The following is a 7,982-nucleotide window of genomic DNA, read 5'->3' as shown; positions in this document are numbered from 1 at the left end:
GAGAATTGCTAGATTCTATGATAATTCTACGTTTAACCTTTGGAGGAACTTCCAAACTGTTCTCCTAAGTAGCTGTACATTTTCATATCCCACCAATAGTGTATGAAGGCTCCAAGTTCTCCCCATCCTCGTCGATGCTTGTTATCGTTTTTTTTTTTTTTTTTTTTAAGTTAGCCGTCCTAGCGTATGTAGTGTGGGTTCGCTCCCTGTGGTTCTCATGGGTTATAAGCCTGGAGGGACACTGGAGGTAGGAAGTCACTGCAGACAGAGCTCAGATCTAGTTGATAAAGCCAGTGGGCTCCGAGAGAGGATGAAACTTGCAAGTGCCCCCAGCTCTCTGGTGCTCTCCTGCCTGGTGTCCATTGTGAGGGCTCCGAGGGTGGGTGGGAGGGAGGGAGTTAAGCCAACCCCGTCCTCCCAGGACTGGAAACCATCAGCAGGGCCCCAAGACAGCAAGGTTTACTATTCAAGAGGCTCATTCAGCCGGAGCCCCTTTCTAAAATGGCTAGAGAGGGAGGGAGGCCCTGCTGCTCCCTGCAAACAAAACTCTGAGATGGAGCGGCCTCATTCCTTCCTTTGTAGGGTCCAGCTCTGCTCTCCGTTTGGGGCACTGCGGGGGTGCGGACAGCCTCGCCTGAAGCCCTCCGGCTGCAGACGCCCATTGTTTGCCCTGATTGAAATGCAAAGAGAAAATTAGAATTCACCAGCTTCCTTTCCCCTCTTTCTTCTGGATTTTAATGAATTCAGCGGTTACAGGCCGAGCAGGTGAAGAAAATGGCTTTTGAAATGTTTTTCAAAAGAACAGTTTTTGTTTCCAGGCTGGTCCTCACGTTCAACTTCATTCGGCAAAATGTTCCTCCAAAGTTTAAGGGTCTGGGCAGCTCTTTCCCGACCCACCAACTCCCTTCTCCTGATTCATAAGCTGACTTAAAGAGCCACAAATTGTGTCACCTGTTTACGAGACAGATCATCAGGAAAATACATATATGGGAGAATATATTTGCAAAAGACACAGCTGACCAAGAATGTTATCCAGAATATACAAAGAACTCTTAAAACTCAACAATAAGCTCACCTCAGACTCAATGGTGACAAGCTGAAAGCTTTTCCTCTAAGATCAGGAACAAGAAAAGGGTGTCCACTTTTGCCATCTCTGTTTAAAATAGTCCTGGGACTTCTCTGGTGGTGCAGTGGTTAAGAATCTGCCTGCCAACACAATGAAGAGTAGCCCCCACTCGCTGCAGCTAGAGAAAGCCTGCGCATAGCAACGAAGACCCAACGCAGCCAAAAATAAATAAATAAATTTATTTAAAAAAATATATATATATATGAAAAAAAGAACTAATATTGTTAAAATGTCCATGTTACCTAAAATGACCTATAGATTCAATGCAATCTCTATCAAAATTCCAGTGGCATTTTTGTCAGAAATAGGAAAAAACAATCCTAAAATTTATATGGAATCATAAAAGACCCTGAATAATGAAGCAATCTTGAACCAGAAGAACAAAGGTGGAGACATCACACTTCATGATTTCAAACTGTATTACAAGGCTACAGTAATCAAAACAGTATGGTACTGGCATTAAAAACAGACATAAAGACCAATGGAACAGAATGGAGAGCCCAGGGACTTCCCTGGTGGTCCAGTGGTTAAGACTCCGTGCTTCCATTGCACGGGGCACTGGTTTGATCCCTGTTCGGGAACTAAGATCCCACATGCTGCACAATGCAAAAAAAAAAAAGAATGGAGAGTCCAGAAATAAGTCCACGCACCAATGGCTAACTCATCTTTGACAGGGGAGCTAATAACACAGAATGGGGAGAGGACAGTCTTTTCAATAAATGGTTTTGGGAAGCTGGATGTCCAAATGCAGAAGAATGAAATGGGACTCTTATCTCACAGCACATATAAAAATCGACTCAAAATGGATTAAAAACTTAAATACAAGACCTGAAATTGTAAGAGACCAGAAGAAAACACCGGGGAAAATCTTCTTGACATTGGTCTAGGTGATGATTTTTTTCCATATGACCCCAAAAGCAAAAATAGACAAGTGGGATTATATCAGACTAAAAAGCTTTTACCCAGTGAAGGAACTAATCAACAGAGTGAAGCAACCACCTATGGGATTGGAGAAAATATTTGCCAACAATAATCTGATGGGTTAATATCCAAAATATATGAGGAACTTAGCTCAATAGCAAAAACACCCAAGTAACCCACTTTAAAAATGGGCAAAGGACCTGAATAGACATTTCTCATGGCCAACAGGTACACGAAAAGGCACTCAACATGACTAGTCAGCAGGGAAATGCAAATTAAAACCACGAGATATCACCTCACACCTATCAGAATAGCTATTATCAAAAAGCCAAGAGATAACAAGTGTTGGCCAGGATGAGGAGAAAGGGGAACCCTTGTGCACTGTTGGTGGGAATGTCAATTGGTTGCAGCCACCATGGAAAACAATATGGAGGTTCTTCAAAAAAAATTAAAATAAAACTACCTTATGATCCAGCAATCCTAAGTGGGTATGCATTGAAATAAAATAAAACCAGGATCTTGAAGAGATATCTGCACCCCAGTGTTCATTGCAGCATTATTTACAATAACCAAGGCATGGAAACAGCCTAAGTGTCCATCATGGATGAATGGATAAAGACAATGTGGTGTATAAATACAATGGAGATGCAAAAATCCTCAACAAAATACTAGCAAACAGAATCCAACAGCACATTAAAAGGATCATACACCATGATCAAGTGGGGTTTATTCCAGGAATGCAAGGATTCTTCAATATACGCAAATCTATCAATGTGATAAACCATATTAACAAATTGAAGGAGAAAAACCATATGATCATCTCAATAGATGCAGAGAAAGCTTTTGACAAAATTCAACACCCATTTATGATAAAAACCCTCCAGAAAGTGGGCATAGAGGGAACTTTCCTCAACATAATAAAGGCCATATATGACAAGCCCACAGCAAACATCATCCTCAATGGTGAAAAACTGAAAGCATTTCCACTAAGATCAGGAACAAGACAAGGTTGCCCACTCTCACCACTCTTATTCAACATAGTTTTGGAAGTTTTAGCCACAGCAATCAGAGAAGAAAAGGAAATAAAAGGAATCCACATCGGAAAAGAAGAAGTAAAGCTGTCACTGTTTGCAGATGACATGATACTATACATAGAGAATCCTAAAGATGCTACCAGAAAACTACTAGAGCTAATCAATGAATTTGGTAAAGTAGCAGGATACAAAATTAATGCACAGAAATCTCTGGCATTCCTATATACTAATGATGAAAAATCTGAAAGTGAAATCAAGAAAACACTCCCATTTACCATTGCAACAAAACGAATAAAATATCTAGGAATAAACCTACCTAAGGATACGAAAGACCTGTATGCAGAAAATTATAAGACACTGATGAAAGAAATTAAAGATGATACAAATAGATGGAGAGATATACCATGTTCTTGGATGGGAAGAATCAACATTGTGAAAATGACTCTACTACCCAAAGCAATCTACAGATTCAATGCAATCCCTATTAAACTACCACTGGCATTTTTCACAGAACTAGAACAAAAAATTTCGCAATTTGTATGGAAACACAAAAGACCCCGAATAGCCAAAGCAATTTTGAGAACGAAAAAAGGAGCTGGAGGAATCAGGCTCCCTGACTTCAGACTATACTACAAAGCAACAGTAATCAAGACAGTATGGTACTGGCACAAAAACAGAAAGATAGATCAGTGGAACAGGATAGAAAGCCCAGAGATAAACCCATGCACATATGGACACCTTATCTTTGATAAAGGAGGCAGGAATGTACAGTGGAGAAAGGACAGCCTCTTCAATAAATGGTGCTGGGAAAACTGGACAGGTACATGTAAAAGTATGAGATTAGATCACTCCCTAACACCATACACAAAAATAAGCTCAAAATGGATTAAAGACCTAAATGTAAGGCCAGAAACTATCAAACTCTTAGAGGAAAACATAGGAAGAACACTCTATGACATAAATCACAGCAAGATCCTTTCTGACCCACCTCCTAGAGTAATGGAAATAAAAACAAAAATAAACAAATGGGACCTAATGAAACTTCAAAGCTTTTGCACAGCAAAGGAAACCATAATCAAGACCAAAAGACAACCCTCAGAATGGGAGAAAACATTTGCAAATGAAGCAACTGACAAAGGATTAATCTCCAAAATTTACAAGCAGCTCATGCAGCTCAATAACAAAAAAACAAACAACCCCATCCAAAAATGGGCAGAAGACCTAAACAGACATTTCTCCAAAGAAGATATACAGAATGCCAACAAACACATGAAAGAATGCTCAACCTCATTAATCATTAGAGAAATGCAAATCAAAACTACAATGAGATATCATCTCACACCAGTCAGAATGGCCATCATCAAAAAATCTAGAAACAATAAATGCTGGAGAGGGTGTGGAGAAAAGGGGACACTCTTGCACTGCTGGTGGGAATGTGAATTGGTTCAGCCACTATGGAGAACAGTATGGAGGTTCCTTAAAAAACTACAAATAGAATTACCATATGACCCAGCAATCCCACTACTGGGCATATACCCTGAGAAAACCAAAATTCAAAAGGAGTCATGTACCAAAATGTTCATTGCAGCTCTATTTACAATAGCCCGGAGATGGAAAGAACCTAAGCGCCCATCATCGGACGAATGGATAAAGAAGATGTGGCACATATACACAATGGAATATTACTCAGCCTTAAAAAGAAATGAAATTGAGATATTTGTAATGAGATGGATAGACCTAGAGTCTGTCATACAGAGTGAAGTAAGTCAGAAAGACAAAGACAGATACCGTATGCTAACACATATATATGGAATTTGAGGGGAAAAAATGTCATGAAGAACCTAGGGATAAGACAGGAATGGAGGCGCAGACCTACTGGAGAGCGGACTTGGGGATATGGGGAGGGGGAAGGGTGAGTTTTGACAGGGCGAGAGAGAGTCATGGACATATACACACTAACAAACGTGGTGGGGTGGATAGCTGGGGGGAAGCAGCCGCAAGGCACAGGGATATTAGCTCGGGGCTTTGGGACAGCCTGGAGGGGTGGGAGGGGGAGAGTGGGAGGGAGGGAGATGCAGGAGGGAAGACACATGGGAGCACATGTATATGTATAGCTGATTCACTTTGTTATAAATCAGAAACTAACACACCATTGTAAAGCAATTATACCCCAATAAAGATGTTAAAAAAAAAAAAAAAAAAAATACAATGGAATATTATTCAACCCTAAAAAGGAAGGATATCCTGCCATTTGGAACAACATGGATGGTTCCAGTCTTTTTCTTTTTGATGGTTGTTCAGCAGTTAGTTGTGATTTTGGTGTGCTCATGAGAGAAGGTGAGCTCAAGGTCCTTCTACTCTGCCATCTTGCTCCAGATCCCTGGAATAATATGGATGGACTTTGAGGACATTATGCTAAATGAAATAAGCCAGTCACAGAAAGGTAAATACTGTATGATCTCACTTATAAAAAAAAGTTAAACTCATAAAAGCAGAGTAGAATGGTGGTGGCCAGGGACAGGGAGGGGGATGGGGAGATATTGATCAAGGGGTACAAAGTTTCAGTTATTAAGGATGAATAGGTTCTGTGGATCTAATGTACAGAGTGGCAAGTATAATTAGTAATAGTGTATCAGATACTTAAGGTTTACTCTCTTAGCAAAGTTCAAGTGTTCTCACTACACACAAGAAAAAGTAACCATGTGAGGGGCTGGATATGTAAATTAGCTTGATTGTTGTAATTATTTCACAATGCAACTTGTATCAGAACATCACTGTTGTAACCTTAAATATATACAATCTTTATTTGTCAATTATACCTCAATAAAGATGTGGGGGGGTGCTTCCCTGGTGGCTCAGTGGTTGAGAGTCCGCCTGCCGATGCAGGGGACACGGGTTCGTGCCCCGGTCCGGGAAGATCCCACGTGCCGCGGAGCGGCTGGGCCCGTGAGCCATGGCCACTGAGCCTGTGCGTCTGGAGCCTGTGCTCCGCAACGGGAGAGGCCACAACAGTGAGAGGCGCACGTACAGCAAAAAAAAAAAAAAAAAAAAAAGATGTGGGGGGAAAAAAACAGTAAGAAAACAAACAATCCAATTAAAAATTGGGCCAAAGACCGGAACAGACACCTCATCAAAGAAAATACACAGAGGGCAAATCAGCACATGAAAAGATGCTCCACATTGTATGTCATCAGGGAAATGCATATCAAATGCATAATGAGGTATCACCACACACCCATTGAAATGGCCAAAATCCAAAACACTGATAACACCAAATGCTGGCGAGGATGTGGAGCAACAGGAACTCTCACTCATTGCTGGTGGGAATGCAAAATGCTCCAGACATTTTGGAAGGCAGGTTACAAAACTAAACATACTCAACTACACAATCCATCCATCGTGTTCCTTGGTATTTATCCGAAGCAGTTGAAAATGTATGTCCACAAAATAATTACACATGGATGTTTATAGCAGCTTTGTTCATAATTGCCAAAACTTGAAGCTACCAAGATGTCCTTCAGTTGGTGAATGGATAAACTGTGGGACATCCAGACAATGGAATGTTATTCGGTGCTAAAAAGAAATGAGCTATCAAGCCATGGAAAGACATGGAGGAACCTTAAATGCACGTTACTAAGTGAAAGAAACCAATCTGAAAAGGCTACATACACTGTGACTCCAACTATAGGACATTCTAGAAAAGGCAAAACTGTGGAGACAGTAAGAAGATCAGTGGTTACTGGGGATTAGATGAGGAGGGGTGAATAGGTGGAGTGCATGGGATTTTTAGGTTGGTGAAACTATCCTGGATGATACTACAATGATGAATAGAAAAAAGAAGGAATCACATAATAAGAGCAACACACAACTGCATGCTAAAGAAAGAAGCCAGACCCCAAGGAGAATGTGCTACATGATTTCATTTCTATGAATCTCAAGAACAGGCAAGACTAATTTATGGTGATATACATCAGAACAGCCATTCTTCCTGGGGTGGGAGCATTGCCTGGGAGGGGGTGTGAGGGAACCTTCTTGGGGATGGTGCTGTCTCACAGAATACCAGAGGCTGGGTGGCTTATAAACAACAGGCATTTATTCCTCAAAGTTCTAGAGGGTGGGAGTCCAAGATCAAGGCTCCTACTAGTATACCAGCCGCTTGACATCAGCAGTGGTCAAAGCAGAGCAAAATCCTTACTCTCCTAAAGCTGACGTTCTAGAAACAGAGAAATATAATCAGTTTTTTAAAGATCATTCTGACTTTTGCATGGATAAAGTACAGGAGGAGGTGGAGGCTGGGAACAGGAAGCAGGAGCCGTTACCAGGGAGGAGTGGGGATGGAGAGTCATGGGATGAAGGATGTGGTGAGGGACTGGATATGGGGGTGGCAAGGGAGACAGGATTCCCTGGTCATGACCCAAAGAAAAGACTGGAAGTCCAAGATCAAGGCACTGGCAGAACTGGTGCCTGGTGAGAACCTACCTCCTGGTTCATAGATGGCCATCCTCTCACTTTGTCCTCATATGGTAGAAGGAGCGAGGGAGCTCTCTGAGGTCTCCTTTTTAAGGCCACTAATTCCCTACACGAGGGCTCCACCCTCATGACATAATCACCTCCTAAAGGCTCCACCTCCACATACCATCACGTTGGGGTGGGGTTCAATATACCAAGGGAGGGGGCACATACAGACTATAGAGCAAGCTGGAAACATTCTAATTATCTTGATCTGGGTGGGTAAGTAGATGTAAACATTCATCCAGCTGTACACTTAATATTTGGACTTTGATGGTGTGTAAATTATACCTCAATTTTTTAAAAAGATAAGAGGAGGTTAGCAAGAGGTGTGGTGGTTGTGATAAGAAACACTCAACTGTGTCTTTTTGCCTGGACCTGAACAGTAGAAT

Source organism: Phocoena phocoena, chromosome 3 (genome assembly GCF_963924675.1).
Source record: "Phocoena phocoena chromosome 3, mPhoPho1.1, whole genome shotgun sequence".
Lineage (NCBI taxonomy): Eukaryota > Metazoa > Chordata > Mammalia > Artiodactyla > Phocoenidae > Phocoena > Phocoena phocoena.
Note: the sequence above shows the minus strand (reverse complement) of the source record.